Below are 25573 nucleotides of genomic sequence, written 5' to 3' on the forward strand. Positions count from 1 at the left end.
ATAAAATTACAGAAGATCTCTCCTTGTCCATCTTTAGATCTATAGGAGGGATGGTGGTAGAGAGTCTTACTTGTTCTTAATCATGTGGGCCTTCATCATCTCACAGGCCATCTTCCCTCTGCCTCATCTCTAGTCCTAGAATGTACTTTTGTCACACATTTCCTCTCACCATTTCAATTTCCCTTTTTCAAGTTGCTTTTACAATCTCTCCTTTCCCATCCTCTTGACCCTCCCACCAGGCTGTAAGTTCTACTATTCTAGGAACATAGGTTCTCCCATAATTTGTTCTTTTTCTCTGGCATATTTAACACCAATGATAATCCTTCCTCCATCTATGCTCTGAGGTTTCCATGATTCTGAAGGATCAAAGAAGTACAAAGAAAATTAAACAAAGTACAAAGAAAATTAAATATATCAGTGCTTTGGGGTAACTACTTAGGATGAATCATTTCTACAGGAAGAAGATATTTTTTGTGAAGGAAAGCTAAGTGCCTTGACTTGTTGATCCCTAAGAGCTCCAAATCTGTGTGGAATGGCAATGGGGCACTTGCTCACTGAGGAACTTAACTTCATGAATGCTCCCTTTTAAAACAATGCCTTGACTGAGATCTCCAGGGAAAGCCAGTGTTGACATGTTTTGAGAAAGTTAATGCAAAGTAGTGATAAGCATTTGTCAATCCCCTGCTGTTCTCCTGCCATCTGCTATCCTGAGCTTGAGGGAGAAATCACAGGTTTATGACATCCTATTTAGGGCACTGCTTTTTCTCATCAGAGAGCAAGGGGAAGCTCTCTCTCCAAGTGCTTTGTCCTATTGAGGCTGAGGTGTGGCATTGCTCACCCTCCCCAGGCAGCAGTGTTCAAGAGGACTCCATCTGGAAATGTTTCCTTTTGATGTATTCAGATGTGTTCAGACACACCAGCAGAAATGAATCACACCCTATGTAAGTACCATTGTGCCCTAAATAAGAAATCTAGACTAGAGCCTGCCAAGAGGCTAATTAGAGGCACTGGTCATGTGACCTGTCCTTACTCTGAACTGCCTAGCAGGAATCATTATCCTTGCTGGAGGGAGATTTAGCCTTCAGATACTGTCCCTTGATTACTCAAGCATAGGAACAGTAGGGAGGGAGTGCTATACAACAGAATTGCCTAGTGACACAGCTCTCAGTTTGCCATTCAGAAACAGCCAGGAATCTTGTCCCCTTTTTCACTCTGAGTGAACTAGCTGAGCAAGTGGGAACAGTGGGACTAAGGAGAGAGCCTCTTATGTAATTCTTTTGATGACATGGGAAAATATCTCCAGAAGAAATTAAACAAAAAAATCAAGGAAATAGACCATTTCACCCCAAAATAAGACAGTGGAATAAAAGTCTGAGTATAAAACATCACTTAGAATCGTCCCATAGGAAATGAAATGTTCCAATTGCACATACCTAGTAGCAGATGAAATTCATGGCTAGAGGTCAGTAATAGTATTAAAGGGTATCATAAATGTTGACAAACAGAGTAGTAACTGAAGAGGGGAATCTTTCAGAAAGTGGAAAATAAAATAAGGAAGGAATAGCTCTTTTCGGGGCACCAGTGACTTCTATATTGACAAATCCAGTGGAAACTTCTCTATTCTCTTCTGAACTGCTCAAAAATATTCAACATGCTTTAACACTTCCTTCTTGTTGATAACCTTCTTTCTCTTCTCTTCTTTGACACCATACTCTCTAGTTATTCCTCATCAGTCTCCTTCACTGGGTACTCCTCTCCCTACCCTCTAAATGTGATTGAGCCCTGGTGCTGAATTCTGGTTCTCTTCTTTTGAGAGACAATAATAGCATAGTAGTTAAGACAATGGACTTGGAAGCTAAACTTCCTGGTTTTGAATCCTATCTGTTATTACTTAGTGTGAAATTATGCAATTGGCCTAATCCATCTTCATCTGCAAAGTAGGAATAATCACAGCACCTATTTCATGGTGTTTTAAAGATCAAATGAATATATATATGTGTGTGTGTGTATATATATACATATATATGTATATAAAACACTTAGAATAGTTTCTAAAACATAATAAACCCTATATACATATTTGTTATTATCATCATCACCATTACTATTATTTGTTATTGTCCTTATATACTCTTCCTTCAGTAATCTCACCCATTCTCATTATCTTAAATGCTATACAAGGCAAATGACTCTTAAATTCATATCCCACAACTCTGACCTCTCCTATGACATCCGAACTCATAAGTCTTTGTATTTGACATTTCTTCTGATATATAATAGGCATTTTAAATTTAACATGTGTCTTAGCTCAGGCTGCTATAACAAAATACTATAGATTGATGGTTTAAACAACATTTGTATCTCACAGTTCTGGAGAAATCCACATACTGGGAAGTCTAAGATCAAGATGCCAGCAGATTCTGCTCCTGGCAAAGATTTTTTTCCTAGCTTGCAGTTGGCTGCCTCCTCACTGTGTTCTCACATGGCAGAGAAAAAGAGCATGAAAGAGAGCTCTGGCCTCTCTTCCTTTTCTTAGGCCCCACCCTGATGACTTCAGCTAAAGTTAATCACCTCCCAAAGACCCTAACTCCAAATACCATCATATTGGGGGCTAATGCTTCAATGTATAAATTTGAAGAGATACAAACATTCAGTTCATAACATGGCTAAAGTATAACTCTTGTTTTTCCTCCCAAATGTGCTCCTTTCCCAGACATTCCTATGTCACCATCTACCCAGTTGTTCCAATCCAAAGATAAGAATCATCCTTAATTCCTCCATTTTCATTTTCCCTAATATCCAATCCGTTAGCCAGTTATAATGGTCCTACCTCTGGAAGATATCTCAAATATGACCATTCCTCTCCATTTCCACTGCTACCACCCTAGTTCCAGTACTGGAACTTTTGACCTAGACTACTTCAATAGGATGTTAATCTACATGCCACACAACAGCCAAAGTGGGCTGTTAAAAATATAAATCACACTAAGCCACTCCCTCACTTACAACCTAGTTATAAGCTTCCCCTTGCATTTGGATTAATCCAAAATCCTCAACAGGGACAGCAAGACCTTTAAGGATCTGTCTGTGCCTATTTGTCCAACCTCATTTTCTACCTCTCTGCTCCTCACTCTCTAGATGCCAACCATCTTGCCCACCTTTCTCTTCTTTGAGTAATTTAATCTCTTTCTAAACTCAAGGCACTTATATTTTCCTTCATCCTGGAATAGCCATCTTTGGCTCTTCACAGGGCTAGCTCCTCCTCATCTTTCAAGCCTCAACATCAGCAGCAGTCCTCAGATGCCTCTCTGGACTATCCTTTCTATATTAAACAGCCTTCCAGTTACTCTATTTATTCACTGTATAAATGTTATATACATATTTTTAACTTGTTTATTCCTTTATTTCATTCCTCTTCAACACTAGAATATAACTACACAAGGTGAGAACTTTGTTTTGTTCACTATGTATACCCAACAAATATTGTAGTGTCTGCCACATATCAGTTGTACAACGATTACTTCCTGAGTGAATGAATGGATGGATAGGTGAATGAATGAATGAAACCATGTATTGAGTGCCTTTACTGTTATAGGTACTTTAAAAACATAATTTTATTCAATGGTCAAGATAAGACTTTGAAATATCTCTTATTTTTACTGCACAAAAGAAGAAACTAAGACTCAAGAAAATTGTATAACTCCCAGGATCACACAGCTAGGCAGAGCCAGGATACCAATCCAAGTTTTCTAATTCTAAAAGCTTTATGCTTTCTCTTTGAGCAAAATTTGTTTATTCATTCATTCATTCAATGGTTACTGAACATCTATTTTGCACCAAACACTATGCCAGGTTCTGGGGATACAGAAATGAATGAAACACCACCTTGCACAGAATTTTCAATCTAGTTGTGGATATAGATAAGTAACCAGATAGTTATACTAGTAGCAATAAATGCTACATTAGCTATACTAGGGAAGGGAGAGATAATAAAGTAAAGGCTTTGGAGCCCAGAGGTCTGGGTTTGAATTCCAGTTCTGCCACTTTCTTTGTTGCTTTTGACAAGTTTTTTAAGCCAATGCCTCAGTTTCTTTATCAGCAAAATGGGAATAATAATAGAATACCTATCTTAAAAAATGATTATGAGGATTACATGAGTTAATACATGTAAATGCCTGGCACATAAGAGCTACTTAATAAATGTTAGCTGTTGTTAGATGTGTATAAGAGTGGGGACAAGACCAGTAAAGCAGGGTTCAATGAAACCTTCCCAGATAAGGTAAAATCTGAGCTGAGCTTTGCAGAAATACTAGATATAGTGGTCAGCTAGGTTTAGAAGGCTAGGAAAGGCACTCCAGGTAGAGGAAAACACATTCAAAGGTGCTTTTCCTGCCAGCCTATTTCAGGCTTCTCAGCCCAATCACAATTTATTCAGAAATGTGACATTGTGAACTCTGTTCTTCCTTTAAGCTAAAATGGCTTTCATATAAATCATGTGGAGCCAGAATCCCAAAGATATACAAAATGAGACCGAAGGGAGAGGCAGAAGTGGGAGCTCTGGATAGGCTGGTGGGCATAGAAAAAAGGCAGGGCATAAAGAAGCATATCCTATACACATTGGTCTCTTTCCAAGTGCCTTGCGGCTGGGAAGGTGGCTCAGGAGGACAAGGAGAGAGCCAGAGAGGAAACCAGAGTCCCAAGGGAGGGAGAGAACTACTACTGAGTTAAGACAGTTGGGGCTGATGGAGAAAAGATGAAGAGAGGTAGAAACAGAACAAACATAAAGTGAATTTAAAACTCTTCAAAGTATGTATTCCCAATTAAACCAGCTTTATACAGTTTCCCAGACAAAGTCCTAGCAATCATTTGAAGAGTTCCTTTAAATCGCATTTGCCATGCAGGAAGCCTGCTGAAAACAAACCACTGTGTTGTGGCTGTAACTTTTGTAGAGACATTTCTGGAAGAGTCCTGTGAATGGGCCAGATGAAAGACTGCCAGTGGGCCAAGGATCTCTGCCCTTGGCCTCAGCCCACATCAGAGAGTTGAAGGGAAAAAGGAAGGGACCAGCCTGCAGCCCAGTTTGTAACTGAAGAGAGGCAAGTCTGATGTTTGGCAGTCTAAGCTCACAAAGAGAATTTTTAATGTCTCATGATGCCTCTTGCTTGACAACATCTGCAGGAATTGGCCAACACAATGTGACATTTTGGTATCTAGAATCAGGACATAATTTCTTCCTGGAGTCTTTGCTCTATTTCCCTGGGATGTGACAGGGTTTGGTGATGATGACAACTGGTGTTTAGGGCCTATCTTGCTTTTTATGCATTCGTGATTACTGTCTGTATGCAAACTTTATAGCATTCCCTCACTGTCTGAAAGCAGATAGAGGAGCTGTGAGCCATGATGTGGAGGAAGGAGGAAGCATGCAAGCTTACTGAGAACCAAAGATTTGAAAATCCAAAACAGGATCTTAGAAGCCATTTGGTATTTAAGGAAGGAAGGTACACCTGGAATGGCCATGTGAGTTCCCAAAGTTACACAGTTAGTGACAGACCCCTGATCTGATTTCAACCAGTGTTTTGTTCCACAAAGCATTGGACTGAAAATTGGCTTCATTAAGACAGCTAAGCACAACTTTTAAGAAGGAAGCTGCATGATTCATGTTAATTCTCTTGATTTTGCTATGATATATTATTATTCTGTCAGGAGGCTCCAGAGAAAAGAATGTAATTTCTCATGCCAACAGGTTACTGACCTGTGTGGCATAGACATTTCAAAGGTGGCTTAGAGTAAAATTCAAAAGATTTAAAATAACCCTCTCAGCTGCAAAACAAACCTGTCCTTTTTTAATTGCCTTCCGAGGCCTTTCAGCCTGAGGATGCCAAGGGCTTTCAAATAGCCCTTACAGTCCTCAACAAGTCAGCCAAATTGACTTGTTTCCTCCTTTCCCCTTTGTACCCCATTCTCATTTCCCCTCCTTTCCAATATTCCTCAGGCCACCACTTGCTCAGTGCCCCCGCCTTCCTCCAAACTGCTCTCCCTAGACAGTACCCCCTGCTCCCAACTATTCCAAACATTCCTACTTTAATTTATTTTATTAAGTACTTTTTCCATGCCAGGTACTTTGTACATGGTATATCACTTAATCCCTGCAATTCCCTCTAGGATTCCTGCCCTCTCCCTCAGCATCCAGGCAAAACTTTCCTATCCCATGTTCCATGCTGTCAGGGCATTGCTTGAATTGCCAAAGTAACAGCTTACTTATCTGACAAATAAATTTGTGCTAAGATGTTAAATGACACCCCTAGAAGCACACTATGTAGACATTTCTAAACCCCTGTATTGGCTTTATTGGAAAACTATGGTTTGCCCATGAGTCCAATTCAGTGTTCTTCATAATAATAATAATATCCTCTATTTCTAAAGCTTGTCAAAGACCTTTCACATAATTACCAAATATTATCCCTTAGCTGTGTTGAGGTGATAATGAGGACTTTATCCACTGCCATATAATACAAAGGCATGTTTTTAGTTAAAAGCTGCCCTTTAACTATTCCAAATTACCTGCTGTTTCTTCTGAGGTCCTGGTTCTGTTCTGACAAATTCTACCTCACTGACATTGGAAGTCAGAATGCTCAGGCCACCTAGGGTCTGGGGGTTGGGGAGGAGAGCAAAGGCAGTAAGAAGCCCAGGAAAGTCAGAAGAAATGCTAAAAACATGGTCTCCTAACCATGTCCCACAGTTTAATTCTGTAAGGGTCTGAACCTCGTGCCATATCTCTAGCCCAGCCACCCTGGCAGCTGCTGCAGCCCATACCAACTCCTACCTCAGGCAAAGGACTTGGCTTTAATCTCTCTCCCCTCTCCTATCACTAGCACAGTCTGGCAAAGAGGCAGACCTAACCGAAGCCCTACCGTCGGGCCTTCCCAAGACACTAAAATAGTGTGTTTTCCCCCATCAAAAAGGGCATTCCTCAAGGCATCTCTATGCCCCTTCCCCAACACCACCAACACCAGTCTGACAGTGAGAGCTTCTTCAGGGTAAAGCAATGTCTTCTCTAGTGGGTGGATGCCTAACAAGAAGAAAGGGTAACAAGTAACATTGATGTTAGAAGTCAGAAGGGCAGAACTAGAAGAAAATTTTGAGATCATCTAGATCAGCAGATCTTAAACCTTGGCATGTATCAGAATCACCTGGAAGACTCACCGAAACACAAATTTCTGGGCCCCAAACTAAAGTTTCAGATTCAGCACAATCATCATTTTGAACAAGTTTCCTAATGATATTGATGCTCCTAGTCCAGAAGTCAAACTTTGAGAACTACGGTATTCATCTACTCTATACATGTCACAGGTAAGGACACTGAGTCCCAGAGAAGGGAAAGAACATCTTCATTTTACTGATGGGAAAACTATGAGCAATTAAGTTACCTGCCCAAGGATACACAACTAGGAAGTGGTACTGACTTAAAATGTGGCAGCCCAATGCTAGTCTCTACATTTCATTATGCTACTGCTATGTCTAAGGTTATGGCTTTTGGAGTCTATGTTTGAATCTTGGCTCTACCATTTCCTAGCTATATGACTTCGGGTAGCTTATTCCATATATTAAATGGAGATAGTAATCATATCCATTTCCTGAGATTATTGTGAGAGTGCAATTAGATACTATGTGTAAAAATACACATGGGTGAACATTTTGCCCTGTGCCTCACCATAGTAAGTGCTCAATAAATGGCAGTTGCTATCATCTTCATGGCTGGAGTTGTTTTTGTTGCCAGTTAAGGAAGGCTAGGGACACCCTTTCTTTTGGCTTCATGTTCCCAAGTGGAGAAATATCTAGCATAACACGGATGACTTCTCTTCAGCCTCTCATTTTTTTCTCTCTCAGGAGGAGGGAATTCTGATTGGGGGATTTGGGAGCAGGAACAGGCCATGTGTAGCCAGTAGAGATCTATCTGCTCTTAGAGGGGATGAACTCTCTTCTATTTGCTGCCATAAAATCCCCTTTCTGGGCAAGACCTACAATTTTCTTGAATTTCTTGATCCTAGATGGGTACCTCTGCCAAATTCTGAAGTTCAGAATTAAGAAGGCTACTTGGTAAGCATATCTAAATCACTTCGTCTAGCACTTCCATCAGAAATAAAGCTCTTTGAGCTCTGCCTGCTTTACTTCTTTGTCTCTAACACTTTAGAACTAGAGGAAGAAAAGAAAAGATGTCATTTATTGGGCTACCTCAAACCTCTGCATTTTTATTACTTATTCAGGTGAGTTAGTGGAAGAGCTTATACTGAACCTAAGTCTCTAAACTCCTACTCCAGTATTTATTAATTATCCTGGATTTATTATATTGAAAATGCCTTCAGAGTTGCATTTCACTTAGTTTGCATTTTGTAGAATTTTACTGAGGTATAAAATATACATAAAAAGCACAAATCATGAGTGTACAGCTCACTGAATTTTCACAAATTGAACATATTCATGTAACCAGCACCCAGATCAATAACTACTGTAGCAGAAGCCCTCTTACTGCCCCCTCTAGGTACCACCCCCTTATTTCCTTCTATTTTTTTAATAGAAAGATGAAATCTTCCATCACTGAGCAAATTATTTACATATCCTACCATCACATAGTCTTGGGTTGAATTAAGAAATCAAATCAGGCCTCTCAATCTTTGTTAGAGTAAACAATCTCCTCTCCACAACCTATGTAATTTGAATACCACGTAAATGTTTCCAGCATCATGTAAATACATCCTATGTATTTGCTGCAATTGTCAATGCAAGATTCAAAGCCATGCAAACATCTTCCTTTCATTTTCATTGGAAGCTGTGTTTCATTCAGGAGGGACTCAGGCAGGTAGACCAAGAAATAGGCACAAGCACTAAGGAAAAGAGGTTATGTTCCTTGGAGATGGGCTGAGGACTGCTGAGGTCTGTGGGTACTCCTACCCACCTCCTTGACCTTCCAGATCTTGTAGTCATGCATACCACCCTTACCTGCACACTCTACACACACACACACACACACAGAGAGAGAGAGAGAGAGATGGGGTGGCAGCCACTGAACCAGAACCTTGTGCCATATACAAATTGACAATTAATAAGTGTTTTTGTCATGAAGGATATTGATTAATTCTATCTGAGAGGTAGCTAAGATTTACATTAGGAATCCTAAGTCATCAGGTTTATTCTCAGGAAATCCTTCCATTAAGACCTGGGTGGAGAAAGTAGTTGAGGATCCTAGTGGCTCACCATCATTCTTAGAATAAAAACCAAATCCTTCATTATGATCTACAGTTATCTATACCACCCTCTCTCTTTCTTTCCCTCTCCAGTTAAACCGGCTCCCCTTCTATTTTTTTCTATACCTCTGTCTGAAATTTCCTTATTACCTGGTCTTTGCAGGCCAGTTCCTGAGTCATTCTAGAATTAACTTCAGTGTCACTTTCTCAGAGAAAACACAAATGACCACCTCCCAATGAATGTCTTCTATTTAATTTTCTTCAAAACACTCATGGTGACCAGAAAATTATATCTTGCTACTTGTATACTTGTTAATTATCTATCTCCCTCACTAGGAGGTAGGTTCCTAGGAGGTAAGAGTAGGGATTTCATCTGACTTGTTCACCACTGTATCCCAGTATATAGAACATTGCTTGGAATATAGTAAGTATACAATAAATATTTCTTGAATGAATATATGAATTGTTTTAAACTCTCTGTATGCCCTGAAATCATGAGATATAATTTGTGACATTATTTTTTAGCAGTCTCTGAAAAGTAGAGACTTTGAAACCAGCCAAACCTAGGTTCAAATGTTACTGGTTTTTCCCTTTACTGATAAACCTGAATGAACTTGAGCAAGATTCTTAGCCTTTCTGAGCCTGTTTCCTCTTCTTTAAAATTATCATAATCTCTGCCTCACATAGCTGTTGTAGTGGTTAAATGCTATAACATATATAAAGCCCACAACACAGTGAGCTAGAACATGATAGATCTCAATGCACAGTCTCCCTGCTTTCTCCCAAACCACTCCTTGCTGTTATATGCCTCTCCATATGCCCTGATTGTTCTTTTTGTCTAAGTGTATAAAAATATTCACCTCCCTCTCTCCTCCCCTTACTCTCACAAACTGTCCAAACCAAACAACCATAGCAACAACAAAAAATTCTGATGTCTGCCAAGACCACATAGAAGAATCACCATTTAAGTTCCCATTTCTGCAGTGACTGGTCTTGTTTCCTACCTATCATCTGTCTCCTTCCACTGCCTCCTGTTGTGAAGAAATCAAGCTGAAGTGCTGTAAGTATGGACTTTAAGTCATAATAAATCATTCAGATGTCAAGAGTCCTAATCTGCCAATCTGAGGGCAGGGAGATTGATTAGAAGGCTTAAAAGCTTCACTTATCATTTGTAAAACTTTGTTCGTTCTCCTTTCTCCCCTCATCCCCCGCTCTTTCTTCTCCTTTTTTTTTTTTAATTTTAGTTTAGTTTTGTTTGTTTTGTTCTTCTTTTCTTTCCTAGGGAATATTGGGAGACACATCAGTCTCCTTTCCAGGGTCCTGGGATCAAGCCCTGTTGGGCTTCCTGCTCAGTGGGAAGCCTGCCTCTCCCTCTTCTTCTACCCCTCCCCCCCAACTTGTGCTTGCTCTCTCTCTCTCTCTCTAATAAATGAAAAAAAATCTTTGAACAAAAAAAATGGCTGCTACAATTCTGCCATGTAAAGCTTCAGTCACTGTGGAGTAAGCACCAGAAGTACTGTAGAAGTCATCTGATTCAATCCTTTCATTTTACAGAAGAATTGAGACTTACAGAGGATCCCTGTCGCTTGCCCAAGCTCAGAGAATTGAGGGCAGAACCAAAGCAAAGCTCTAAGTCTTCTGACCCTTTGCTTTGTGTTCTTTCACTAGACAAAACTGTACCCTCACTGGAGTTCAGCATCTAAAAGGAAGGACTGGGGCAGGTAATTCAGGCCTTTATAGACAGACTCAGTATAAGTGTCTTCCTTCTATTTGTCATAGATATTTAGAAATGGTAAGAGAATGTACCAGTCAGGGTCTCAGCAAGAAATAAGCAGGCACGCTAAAACTAAATAATTTGAGGGAAGTTTAATAAAGGAACTATTTACAAAGGTGTGGTAAACCACAAAAAGAGATAACAAAATATTGGGAGATATTAGAGGGGAGTTATCTCCTCAGGACTGAAAAAGCAACAGAAGGAAAAAGAAAGGTTTCCATGGAGAGGGCTTTCTGACTGGAGTTGTGACCCCTCCTTGAAGAACCTAATCAGCCCATGGCATCCTGAAGGATGGAAGCTAAATGAAAAAATACCCCCAACTTCACTTTCCTCCCTCTGATCTCCTACTAGTATTCTCTATTGCTCTAACCCACCAGGAAGGCAGAGAACAAGGAAATCCAGTGATGGAATCTATACAGATCAGTCTTCCAGAACACAGAGTAGGACAGAAAAAGATAAAGAGGCAAAGGGAAGATGTCCAACACAGTTTGACCAGGGATATCTGGGAACAAACACTTACCGAGCAACTATTACATTGCAGATATTATTCTTAGAAGTTTTCAGATTGCACTTATTCATAACAACAAAACTTTGTCGTATGTAATATTTTCCCCATTTTACAGATGAGAAAACTGATGCTAAAATGGGTTAGGTCACTTGTTCAAGATGATGCAGCTAGTATTTGAACCCAGGCTTGTCTCACTCCAAAGCCTGTGCTCCTAACTACTTCATAGTATTGCCTTGATAACAAGTCTTCTCCTGTGTATTAAGAACCAAGTGATAAATACTATCCAAGCAACCTCAGAGATATAAAGAAACCTATACCTACTTCTTAATTCCTTCTTTTTAAAAAGACTTTATTTGTTTGAGAGAGAAAGTACAGGAGACAGCATGAGTACGGGGAGGGGCAGAGGGAGAAGCAGACTCCCCACTGAGCAGGGAGCCCAAGGTGATGCTCCATCCCAGGACCCTGGGATCAGGACCTGAGCAAAGGCAAACACTTAACCAACTGAGCCATCCAGGCACCCCACTTCTTAATTCCTTCTTAACCACCTTCTATAAACTGCCTAGTCCTTATTATCCCTGCAACCTCTACTGAAGTTAATGGACAACTATTTTATTAACTAATAATTTAGTATTGATTGACACAATTTTAAGGTGTAACTACTTCCAGAGGAATCTGCATTTTAATAAAGAACTTCTCTCAGGGCACCTGGGTGGCTCAGTGGATTAAGGCTCTGCCTTCAGCTTAGGTCATGATCTCAGGGTCCTGGGATCAAGCCCCACATCGGGCTTTCTGCTCAGCAGGGAGCTTGCTTCCCCCTCTCTCTCTGCCTACCTCTCTGTCTACTTGTGATCTCTCTCTCTCTCTCTCTCTCTCTCTCTCTGTCAAATAAATAAAATCTTAAAAAAAAGAACTTACCTCTTGTCATTTCATTTCCTTCATACTTCCCCCAGAGTAACTATATAAGAAGGAAAACTTTTGAACTCACAGAAGCACACAGAAGAATGGTGGTTGCCAAAGACTAGGGGGAACATGGTAAATAGGAGATCTTGGTCAAAGGGTAAAAATTTCAGCTATAAGGTTAATTAGTTCTGGAGATCTAATATATAGCATGGTGACTGTATATACACAGCATGGTTAATAATATGGTATTGTATGCCTGAAATTTGCTAAGAAGGTAGATCTTAAGTGTTTTCACACAAAACAGTAATTATGTGAGGTGATGGATGTGTTAATTAGTTTGATTGTGGTAATCATTTCACAATATATACATATATCAAACCATTACATTGTACCCCTTAAATGTATATATATTTTTATTTGCCAGTTACACCTCAATAGAGCTAGAAAAAATAAATATAAAGGAAAACTTGGAAAATAAAGTACAGACTTACTGCTGAGTTGGAGAGTCAGATGAGTCTTGCCTTAGTCAATAAAGAGTTAGAGAATGCATTTGTCACAGGAAGTATAAATTTACACAATGACTCAAGTACAAAAAAAAAATCAACCTAATGTTCTATATCTGACTTCATCTTGTTTTGGAGCCCAAATTCTCCCAGTATCTGTCAGGTTAATATTCAATCAATTTAAAGTTCAAACTTCCCATTAGGGCTGCCTCTATTTTCTCAAAATATCTTCTCTTCCCCTTCCTCAAGATGGCATTGGGGTGCAGAGGAAAGCTTATATAACCTCTTTGCGCTGGAGAAGGAACCTCAGTATTGCATGTTGATCCTTGTTCCTTTCTGACTTCTACTGAGTTTGCCTCTAACCATACCTGATCATTGTGTGTCTTGCATAAGTGACCACTGTGTAGTGTCTCAGGGCCACCTGGCTTTTGAGGAATCATGATAGGAGCTACTGCTAATGACCATGAACCTTGCCATTACTCTGATGGTAAGATTCTTACACTCAGCATCCACTTCTTTTAACCCCAGTTCTCTTCTGAGCCACCTATAATTTCTTTACTCTAGTGTTCTCCACCAGGGCACATGAGAACTTAAGATCTATTTTACATCCCTTGAAGACCATGTACACTATCTCCAGACCTCTTTGTTTTATCATGCCATGGTGCCATTTCTACTCAGCCATGGCTACTGTGTGTGGATACAGGGCACCATGTGATCCCTTCCAAGACTTATGAACAAGAAAAGTAATACCAGCCCTTTCTGTGGCCCAGAGTGTGGGATCAGCATCTTAAGAATAAGTACATCACTCCCTAAATATATCTCTAAGAAAATATATAGGATATAGCTAACTCTTCTATTTAGACAAAAAATTATTTTAAAGCATTTACCATGTTACTGTCACTGACTAGTGTGGGCAGCAGCATATAGTAAGTAACAACAAACACTCTAGATCAGTTTCTAATACCACAAATTTACGATAAAACAAAACCATTTCCAAACCATGGACAATCATTTTTGGCAACTTCCAATGCAATAATGCATCATCATGTCCAATCCTTTTTTCATTGGGTCTGAGAATAGAATATTGTGGCTGTTTTTTGTCTGGGTACCTGGGGGTTAAACTGAAACCCTATTATTCTTCACAATTTACATCTGGAAATCCTATGAGTTCAATTTCCTACCTTACTGAGTATAGTAAGTTACATTAGTGAACAAAATTTAATATTTGAAGATTGAAGATATTGCTGGGTCTCGGAGTCATCTTTCCAACTATCAATGGCATCAGCCCAGACTAGTGATGTAGCTATAAAAGACTTAGAGATTGTGTTTAGCTCATAGTGAACCCACAATGTACTAGAAATACTATTTTTTAAAAGACTAGAACACGATTATCTATTGATACACCTCTTTCTGCAAAAATATAATTTAGAAAAACGTTCAGATAATTTAGAGTATGGTTAAAGAAAGTTGTATTAGTGCTTGCTTCAGCAGGACATATACTAAAGAAAGTTGTATTACTCACTTGGATACTTATTTGAAGCTCATTGGAATGAGATTTTGAACTATATTAAATGAAATTTTATTTCAAATGATGTTGCAAAATTCTTAGACATTCCAGTAAGCTTTCTTCTTACAGAAAGATCTTTAAGATTGTTCACCATTATCATTTTGCCTTACTGAGCCTAGAATGCAATGGCTTTTATAGTTCCAAATAAGCCTTAAATAAAGGGCTTACAAGCTTTCACAGCAGAAAACTACTTATTAGGGCAGTGATGTTACTCTAAAATTTTTCCTGATTTTATTGTCCCACCCTCATATTGTTCAGAATCAGTATAATTCTTGCTCTCATTTGAGAGAAGCTGTCATTAGTTAAAGGGATTCTTTAGACAGGTCACTAGGAGCATCTTGCCCTTCCCCTCAATAATTATATTTTCTACTTAATGAAAAGCTTGTAGTTTAAAAGCATCTCCAGTTACAGCTAGGCATAAACATGAAAGGAAGAGCTACTTACATGAATATATGGGATTTCATATCTCTTTTAATTGTTAAACAATTGTTAAAAAAATTATTTTAAAGCATTTACCATGTTACTGTCACTGACTGGTGTGGGCGGCAGCATATAGTAAGTAACAACAAACACTCTAGATCAGTTTCTAATACCACAATTTTACAGACTTGAAAAGGGCTAGTTTGACAGCCCTGGAGCAAAAGCCCTAGCTTATTAACAGTTGTAACCTTAATCTATTAAAAAACAATATGAGGCCAAAAAAGAGAGCAACTCAGGGTTTTCTTAGGAATGGGAGTGCAAGAGGTTGAGAATGAAAAGTTGCATAGCAGTTAAGGAAATTACTTCTGTCAAGGGGAGAGCAAAGTATTCCTTTTTTTCTTCTCATTTCCTCCCCCAAATCTGGTAGAAATTGTCCCTACATCAGTAAGATAGGCTTGGTGATTGGAGCAGAAATATTCTCATCCAGCTCAACCACCACTTCCTCTTCCCAGGATTTCTTAGGGAAAATTACAGTGATTGATTTGTATGCATAGAAGGTGGGCCACTCTGAGATGACAAAGAAGATTTGGGAATGTACTGGAGAATGTCTGAACGGTAGCAGGGACATTTCTAGGAGTAGCACAGAGAAGGCTGGGTGGTGTATGGATGAATGCCAGCCAGCAGAAGCCAAGAGGCCCAGCACAGGGCTTGTCTGCTAATCACATTCAAACCTACACCTTGCCAGAAAGCCACATTCCAAACTCTAAATAATGCGTGCTTCAGGGGCCAATTTTTCCAAGAGCTTTCTGAGAAAAGATTTTAAATGGAAGTATAAGCTTAATGTGAGCAATAAGGAAAAACATGTAAATCTCTTCTCTACCTTGCATTTGCTTTTCCTGCTGTGTTTTAGGCAAAAAAAAAAAAAAAAAAATCATCAAAAATGATTCCAGAGCCCAGACTCTGACCTCCTCAGATCCTGCTCCCTCTAATCAAGGCACAGTTGACTGACAGTCAGGAAATAAATTGTTCTTTGAAGGTACAGGCCAAGCAGGTTTACAGCAAATGACTAGTATGATCTAATCTTCCAGCAATTTCAACAGTTTTCAATTCTCGAAGGTTCATATATGTCTGTTTAACTTTCTGATTCTGTCCTGTGACTGCTCATTTGAATTATCCTTCAAGATTCAATCTTCTCAAATATTGTAACCTTCTTCAGTATCAAACTCCAGCGTAATATCAGGATGCACAATGTGCCCAAGCCCCACAATACCAATCTGGACACATTGAAAATCCAAAGAAAAGACCTAATGGCCAAAGCCTCATTGGTAGGAGGGGTAGATAACCACTTATCCAATTAGCAAATTTTCACTGAACTGCTACTAGGTGTACTAGCCACTGTAAAGTATTTGAAGTGGTACAATCACCCAACAATTCCTGAAATACCTAAGGTCTGATGGCCAAAAATCTACCTTCCCTACAAGCTGGATGAAATGTGAAACCTCTTAAATAAGAGACAAAGTCTTTAATTCCATAAGTGGAGATAAGCTTAGCAGGATGCTTTGTATGAAACGGAGGAAAGTTGATTCCATCAATCAATAAATGATTGATATTAGAGTGACTCCTAAGAACAGATTTTAATAGGAAGGAAGAAAGAGAACAGGCAGTACCAGATGTGAGGGGAAGGTTGGGGTGAAGGCAGGGAAGGAGGAGGGCAGATAACACAAAGAGAAAATTAGAGACAGTAAGAAAGCTGGGGGAGGGGGCCCAAAAACTAACTTTGCCAACTACAGTGTCTTACCAAATGCAATCCAGCATGTAACTCAAGTAAGCAACTCTGGAGTTTAAAAAGAAGAGTACAAAATTCAGCTGGTGCTAGCCAGACTCTGCAAGAGTTTTACATTTTCTTCTAAATCCCCCAGTAATAAATATATACCCAAAGGGTCCTGATTGAAATAAAAAACACTGCTGCAAGTGTAAAGCAGAATAAAATTCAAATCTTAAAATTGCAAAGGGTATTAACATATAAATTAGTTATTCCTAAAAGATTTTCAGACTCACCTGTGCATATGACTCATTTTCTTTGGTCTACTTTAATTACCTTTTAAATTAGGAGCTCCATTTTATTTTATTTTATTTCACTTTATTTTCCATTATAAAAATTTATCAAGGGAATAATTTGAGTTTTTAGAGGTTTGGTTTAGCAAAATAAAAGACCAAAAACCATGAAAACACTTTAAATTCTTTTTTAACCTACCAAGTAGGATGTAAATTAAATAAATCCTCTGTTACTTTAGGAAACAGACTGTTTTCCTAAACCAGAGAAGCTGATTTCCAAGTCATGCTCTCTTACCTTTACTGCCTTGTAACCTGAAGGAGAACTGAACCTTACCAGGGATGGTTCTTCTGTAAGTCAAGGTGGGAAAAATAGGTGATATCCCAAAACAGATTAGGTGGAGACTCTGAGCAAAAGCAGTGTCTGTGATGCAGAGTGTGATCAACCAACCAGGGTACTTTTGAGACTGAAAAGATGCTGCTAATTACTTAGAACAAAAAGCATAAAATGAGTCATCAGGCACCCTACTGATAAGGCAGTTTGAGAAACTACATTTCCCAGTATGCCCTGCCCCTTGAGAGTCAAAAGGCCTGACTGGAGCATAGCACCCTGGGATCTGTGTTTGGCACCATTTAAGAGGTAAACAGTATAGGGCTGAGTCTGATATAGAGGCTTACTGCTTCCATAGGATACTTATTCAGACACAGAAAACAATACCTGAGGTGAAATCTCAACAGATATTAAGTCTAGGGTGGAGCCAATCTCTCCCTCACACCTCAAGCTTGCAAAGAAGTGGAGCTGTTAGAGCTGTTCACTGGTCCACAGCCCTGTTTCTCCTGGGTGCAATGCTCCCTCTGCCTCCCCACATCACCAGTGTCCCCACTGCTGCTAGTCTTTTGGGGAATTGTGGGCCAGGTGCTGTTCCCATTTCACTTCAGCCAACCTGTACAGCTCCATGGTGGCTTGAGCATCTTCCACAGAAGAATGTCCACTTTTTCCCAGTCTGCATGTCCTGGTTCAGAAGCTTCTTGGTGAGACGTTACAGAGGCATGATGACATTCTTCAAACAGTCAGCCTTCTGGTTGAGGAGGGGGCAGATATGGAAGGAGTTGTGGGTCAGAGACTTGGAGTGGAAGTATTGAAGGGCTTTGAAGTTGTGGGTGGCATGCCCCCACTGTCTTCCCTGTGAGTATCTTTAAGATTTGGCTCAGGGCATTCATCATGTACTACTTCCAGATGACCCTCTATCTGGTCCAGTAGTCTAGAATAATGGGTGGGGGGCAGGGGGAGAATGTACTCATCATAAAGCATATCTCCGTGGTAGCTGACAATGCTATGTCAAGCCAAGGAACTGACATGCCCCTTGGGTCTTGTGCCCACTATCTCACAGTCGATTGCCACCATCTTCCTTGGCATCTTCTGGGATGTTCTGGAGCATTTATTCTCTGAATGAGATTGGGTGGAGTTATGTGGGAGCATTCTTCTGAGTAGGGTTCTTCTGGGGCCCCTTCTTCTAGGGACAAGTTGAGTGGCTCCTAATCTTTGGAAGGGCACTCTGGAACTCCATTTTAGATTTCCCTATTAGATCGGGTTTTGTATTTGTTTTGTTTACAATTTTGATACATAGGACTCTGAAATTTCCTAACATACAGTTCAGACCCCATCCGTCCTTATTTCTGCTTTAATTTTCCATGGTCTATGCAAGGGCTGTGCTTTCATAGCATGAGGGTTCTGCTAGAGAGGGAGTGTGTGTATGTGTATGAGTATGTGTGTCTAGTGAAGACAGGGGTTTCCAGATTCTCACAGAGCACATCTTTCAAATGGAGACACAAATGAAAGCATAAGCACAAAGCAGGAGACCACATTCTACATCGATGAAACAGGCTCTCTGAAGCTCATCACCCTACCAAAGAGGACACTAGCTACAAAGCTGACACACTGTTGCATTCATGATTCCATTCCCCTCCTAATTAGGAGGTGTTGAGATTGTAGTTTTCGGTCAGCTTCTGAGAAATTATGATCTCTTTGTTCCTTCACTGGAACTTTTAGAACCTTAGCATAGTTGGTAAAAAGAATGCTTATGTATAGCTGACAACATGAAAGGCCTTTATGAGCTCCATGGGAAAGAGACACTTTATATTTAGGAAGGAAAAATTAGAAGAAGGGTTTCTTCCTCTCTGTCATTTCTCTGACAAGACAGTAATGTTTTCCTACTGGTAGCTTTCAAGACAAGGAGATTTGTATGAGTGGCCATGAAATTCATTATCATACATTTGTGCTCTAAAAATGCAATTGGAAGCACTCTTCGTGTGTGCTGCATTCACAATAATTATCCCAATAAAACCTTATCCACATAAATGACTAACAAGAACTCCAAGTGGGAAAAGAGATGTTTTTTCATTATTGGATCATATCTCAGGGCTGAGGACAATCATGGTACACAAGCCAAATACAGGCTTCTCATGGATGGCACAATTACCTTTTCATTTAAGAATGCCCACTCCTTCCCAAAAGGGCCAAGTAAGGTCCATTTGACAAATTAGTTCACAATCCACCCAGCTCAACTGAGATTTCATGCTCCTTCACTATGCTGAAGGAACAGCATAAATATGGGAGTTAGAGATGTAGGGGTTTTGGTTTGGCTCTTTGAGCAATCCATGGCATGAGTTTAATGGGTTTTCCCTTACTAGTCTATACAATAAGGCAAACAATGCTATTTGAACACAGTACCACTTGAGCTTTCTGTTCCAAAAAAGTTCAAATGTGGTAGTAAATACTAATATAATTTTAAATGTGTAAAATGTAATACAAATGCAAGATGAAATTATTCTTTTCAACTCCAGAGAAGAAAGATCACCCAGTGCGGGAAAGTCATGCCTAATTTTCTGTCCTGGAAGACATGCACAAGAACTTTTGTACCATTAAACTATAGCTGTGAAGGCTTTTAATCAATTACCAATTAATTTAGTTCTTCCTCTGGTTTCCCCTCCCTCCCAGGCTTTTTCTCTGTGACGCTCACCTATTAATCTTCCCAATGACACTTCATTTTCTTCTTACAACGAATGCTGTTATTGAAAAGCCTGAGATCAGCCTGATTTTTGATCCTTTGTAGATGCACTATTTGTTCTTTCAGGACACTCGGAATTTTCTCTGTGATGCTCTTAATGCTCACTATAGAGTATCTAGTATAGGTTTTCCTTTTCTCTCCTATTTGACACTCTATGACTCTACTACATGAAGTCTTTCATTATTTTTCAATTCTAGAAAATTTATCTCCATTATTTCTTAAAGTAGCTACTTCTTCCTATTTTTTATTTTGTCTATTTCTTGGACTCCTGTTATTTGATGTTGGTATTTTACTTTCATCTTCCATATCCTATAGCTTTTCTTTTACATTTTCTATTTCTTTATCCTTTCCTACTATCTTCTGGGAAAGTTCTTCAATTTTATCTTTAACTCACTAATTTGTTCTTTAGCTAAATTTATCTTGGTATTGATTCCATCAGTCATATTTTTTATTTCAATTATTACATTTTTATGAATAGAATTTCCACTTACATTCATGATAGAGTAACTGTCACTGGACTTGCCCTCCTACCACAAATAACTAGAAAACTAAACAAAATATAGGAGACAATTTTTTTTCAGACAATAGACAACAGACAATGCAGGACTGTGATTTTTGAAAGAGAAACAAATGAGGTAATCTTTATGATTGTCTCAGCTTGCTGCCTAGAAGCAATTTCTGGACAACAATATAGGGATGGGAAGCCTAAGCAGAACAGAGTGATCTTGCTGATTTGGTCAGAGATCAAAATTCAACGAGGCTGAGGCAGCTATAATTAGTGGAGCAGAGTACTAGAGAGGAGAGCTATACAAAGAAAGAACTATAGAAATTGGTACAGGGATTCCCTTTAGTCTTTGATACATGCTGAGTTGTGCATGCAGAGTGTGAAATTCCAGTAAGAATAGGCAAAGAACAACTGCTGGGGAGCTGTAAGGTAGACAATTCCCAGAGCTCATACAGGTCTAAGTGTTTGCTCTCCAGCCAGCCAGAGCAGAGAATGTTGTAGAGTACCCAGACATATAAGTAGACACCCCAGAATGATCACATATTAGTAGTAGAGCTAACCTAGCCCTATAGTAAGGATATCCTAGGCCTGCCATAACAAAACTTACAAACAAGCCCTGAAAGCTTAAAGCTGATCTGGAAGTGATTTAACTACCTCCCAAAACAAAACTCAACATTCTTTAAAGTAAAACAGTAAAATCCAGGCACTCACTCAACAACAAAACATTCACAATATTCAGCATCTAATAAGCAACTATTATACATATGAAGACATAAGAAAATATGACCCATAACCAGGAGAAATATCAGACTACATAAAAAGACACAGAAATTACAGAGAGGATGGAATTAGCAGACAAAAAATTTAGAATACTTATTAAAGTAGTAAGATTAAAAGTTAAAGGAAAGGTCAAAGTTTAAAGAAAATATTGTCATAATGAGGAAAGAAATGGAAACTATAAGAAAGAACAAATGAAAGTATTAGAGGTGAAAATATAATATTTGAAATGGAAATTTGCTGTAGGATTGACAGCAAATTAGATGCCATAGAAAATGAGTACATTTTTAGATGCAGCAGTGGAAACTATCCAAATTGAAGCACAAGAAGGGGGTGGAAAGTGAAAAAAGATGAACAAGGCCTAAGTGACATGTGAGTCAATATCAAGTAGTCTAACCTAGAAGTAATTAGAGTCCCAGGATGGAGGTTCAGAGAAAATATTTGAATAAATAATGGCTGAAAGTTTTCTGATTTGATAATAACTGTGAGTTCACAGATTCAAAAAAATTCCACAAACCCAAGCAGCATAAGCCCAAAGAAAGCCATGTATAGCCACATAATAATCAAGATGCTATAATTGATACAGGAAAAAAAAGTTTCCTAAATGCAGCTGGAGGAAGTAAAAGAATACCTTATATATACAGGAATAAAGATAAAAATGAGTACTTCTTGTCAGAATAAATATAGGCCAGAAAAGAATTCTATTTCGAAGGCAGGGGGACTCCAAAAATTAAGACCAAATAAATACTTTATCAGGCAAAAAAAAAAAAAAAAGCTGAGAGAATTTGTCACCAGGAAACCTGCACAAAAAGAAATGCTACACCCAGTACCCAGACTCTTGGTTTCTAATATCATTCTGCAATAAGAGGAACCAGGGATCCTTGGAGAAATGACAGACTCTAAGGCTGAAAATGGAAATAGACAGAATGAGCCTGGAGCATCTTGTAATACCAGAAAATAAGGAAGTGTTAAAAAAAATGATGAGGTCATGTCAAAGAGACACAGCAATCAATTGAAAGAGCTCCCAGTGGCCAAAGTTGAAGTGATGTGAGAAAGAAAATAAAGTAGTATTAGATTATAACCCAAAACAAAAAATAAATATCTATAAGTCCATATTCATGTAAGTAAAAGATATAGTAAATAAATAAATATATGATGATATACCCATAATAAACCTCCCATATAAAAGAATTCCAAGTAATTTATGTAGTCTCCCATCAAAGAGGTGAAGCATAATTCCCCACTCTTCAAAGCTGGGCTGCAGAAAATAACTTCCTTCTAAAGATAACAGTATGGAAAAAGGAGAAAGAATAACTTTATAGTGGAGAAACCTAACAAACACAACCTGAGACAGATAATCAAGGTTCATATTATCAGTGATAAATCATGCTGATAGCATGTACCCATGATACGATGTGACGAGAAGGGCACTTTGTGACTTCCTCCCAAAAATACATAACCCAGTCTAATCATGAGAAAAACACCATACAAATTCAAATGGGGGACAATCTACAAAATACCTGACCAATATTCCTCAAAACTGTCAAAGTCATTTGACAAACAAACAAAAAAATAAAGTCTGAGAAACAATCACAACCAAGAGGGACCTAAAAGACATGATAGCTAAATGTAATGTGGTAGCTTGGATGTGTTTCTGGGAATAAAAAAAAAGCATTAGATTAAAAACTAAGGAAATAAAAAAAGTATAAACTTTAATTATCAATAATGTATCAATATTAGTTTATTAGTTGTGACAAATGTACCAAACTGATGTAAAATGTTAACAGTAGGGGAAACAGAATGCAAGGTATATGTAAACTCTCCATACTCTCTTTGCAACTTTTTATAAATCTGAATATATTCTAAAATAAAAATATATTTGAAAAGAAATGATAAGGGAATATTTTTAGGCTGAAGTAAAATGTTATGAAATGGAGAATGAGGTCATACAAAGGAATGAAGAGTGTCAGAAATGGTAAATATGTAGATCAATATATATTTTATGGCTAATATTTTTCATTGATCCTTCAAATTATCTTATTTTATTTCATATTACTTATTACCTTAAATCTTTAACTATATTTACTTTGTATATTTTAAATTATTAGCCCATCCATTCCAATAATTCTGCATTGAATGGTATATATTTTCAAATTGTTGTAGTCATTCATCCTTCTTAGAAGTCTAGGTATGCTTATTCTTGTTTCCTGGGGGTATCATCTACTGCATCTAATAAATGTATATCAAAAAAGGGCCAAAGACCAGGCCCTAGTCTAGTCCCAGTCAAGAGTCCCAGATACCACAGAACTACTGTTACTCCTATATCCTTCACACCTTATGAGGCAACTTGTCTGGTCAGTCACCTTGAGTTGCAAACCAACAGATCTAAGAGTTTGTGGTGGGGGGGGGTGGTGGGCAAGTGGAGGAATGAATGTCAGAGGACAACCTGTTAGTCCATCCTTATGCTCATCAACTCACACCAGTTAAGACTTTTGCATTGCCCATCTATTCATAGCCTGCTGACACAGGCTATTTGGGCTATTGCCCTGGGTTTCTGCAATGAATGAGATAAGCAGTAATTATACTAAGGTTACACAAGGGAGCAGAAGAAATAGGGCTCTAGAAGTTGTGTTCATTTTTTTTTAACATCTTAACTTTATTATTTTCAGTGTTCCAAGATTCATTGTTTATGCACCACAGCCAGTGCTCCATGCAATACGTGCCCTCCTTAAAACCCACCACCAGGCTCACCCATTCCCCCCACATCCCTCCCCTCCATAACCCTCAGTATGTTTCCTAGAATCCACAGTCTCTCATCTTTCATGTCCCCCTCCAATTTCCCCCAAATTCACTTTTTCTTTCCTTCTCCTAACGTCTTCCATGTTATTCCTTATGCTCCACAAGTAAGCTAAACCATATGATAATTGACTTTCTCTGCTTGACTTATTTCACTCAGCATAATCTCCTCCAGTCACGTTCATGTTGATACAAAAGTTGGGTATTCATCCTTTCTGATGGTTGCATAATATAGAAGTTGTGTTCTGTCCTATCCCATCACCAATGCCTCTGGCCATTCCTTGCACCAGGCTACAACCATCTACCTTTTACACACATCAGTACAAGGCCACTTTCAGTACCTCCAGGGCTTTTCACAGTGGTATTGTTGTAGTGGTTGTTATTTTCCCTGCAGTCTATGCTTCCCTCTGGCTTCTATCTCCAGAGTTGATTTTGGGTTGGAAGCAAAAATCCATTTGTCAGGAACTATAACTCTTGTTAGGTACCCACTCTGTGCATAGAACCTTACTTGCATTAATCTCATTTAATCCTTTCAACATTCCTACTAGTACATACTTTTATTATAAACAATTTTACCGATCAGGAACCTGCAGCACAAGGACATTAAGTTGTGTCCTTAAGATCACAGTGTAAGAGATGGAGTCAAAATTCAAACCCAGTCGATCTTACTCCAGAGACTAGGATCTTTTTCACCACCAGGGATTAGCATATTGTAGGTACTCAAAAATATTTATTGAATGTTTTTCAATTAATGAACAAATAGTTGAATGGTTAGAAGTATACTGCCAGTTTCCTCAGCAGCCTTATTTCTTCTATGTTTTCCTCTGTTCAATTTCTCTAGTGTCTCTGAAATATACTGTGAAGCCTATCTGTGTATCTTTTACAGAGTGAGGCATTCTACTTTCCTTTCAACCTTTATTATTTAAAAAAGTATATTTGTCCTTCTAATAAAAAGAAACACATCTTTTTATTTTTCTGCATAAGTATAGGTGACATACCTTTCTCATTATCAGAGCTCTGCCACAAAAGCTGTCTTGTTTTCCCTCTGTAATTTCTGGTGGAAATAGGTCCTGCAAAAGGACATAAATGGCCATTAAAAATATGGGAAGAAGCTCTCACCAACTGTAAATGAAATATACATTAAATCAACAAGGAATGGGCAAAAGAAATTTTCAAACCAGCAAAAAATTAAAGAATTAAAATACACGGTATTGGTAAGGGTTCTAGGAAATGGGCTCTCTTATATGTTGGTAGTGAGAGTTTAAACTGGAGCAGTCTTTTTAAAAGGAAATCTGACAAAATCTATCAACATTTAAATATGTAGACATTTTGACCCAGGATTACCATTTCTAATAATTTATGTTACCAAAAAACCTTTGTGTTGTACAAGTATATTTGTTGTGGCATAAATTCATAGAGAAAAAAACTAGAATAAATGAAATTTCTGTTAATGGGGACTTG

At 38.6% G+C, this 25573-nt stretch overlaps 1 pseudogene; it reads right to left on the reverse strand.

The window, feature by feature from the left end:
• Positions 1-17855: 17855 nt before the first annotated feature.
• On the reverse strand, positions 17856-18534 carry LOC111159203 (annotated as a pseudogene).
• Between the last annotated feature and the right edge of the window lie 7039 nt (positions 18535-25573).

Source organism: Enhydra lutris, unplaced genomic scaffold (assembly GCF_002288905.1).
Source record: "Enhydra lutris kenyoni isolate GAN:26980312 unplaced genomic scaffold, ASM228890v2 scaffoldscaffold67, whole genome shotgun sequence".
Classification (NCBI taxonomy): domain Eukaryota; kingdom Metazoa; phylum Chordata; class Mammalia; order Carnivora; family Mustelidae; genus Enhydra; species Enhydra lutris.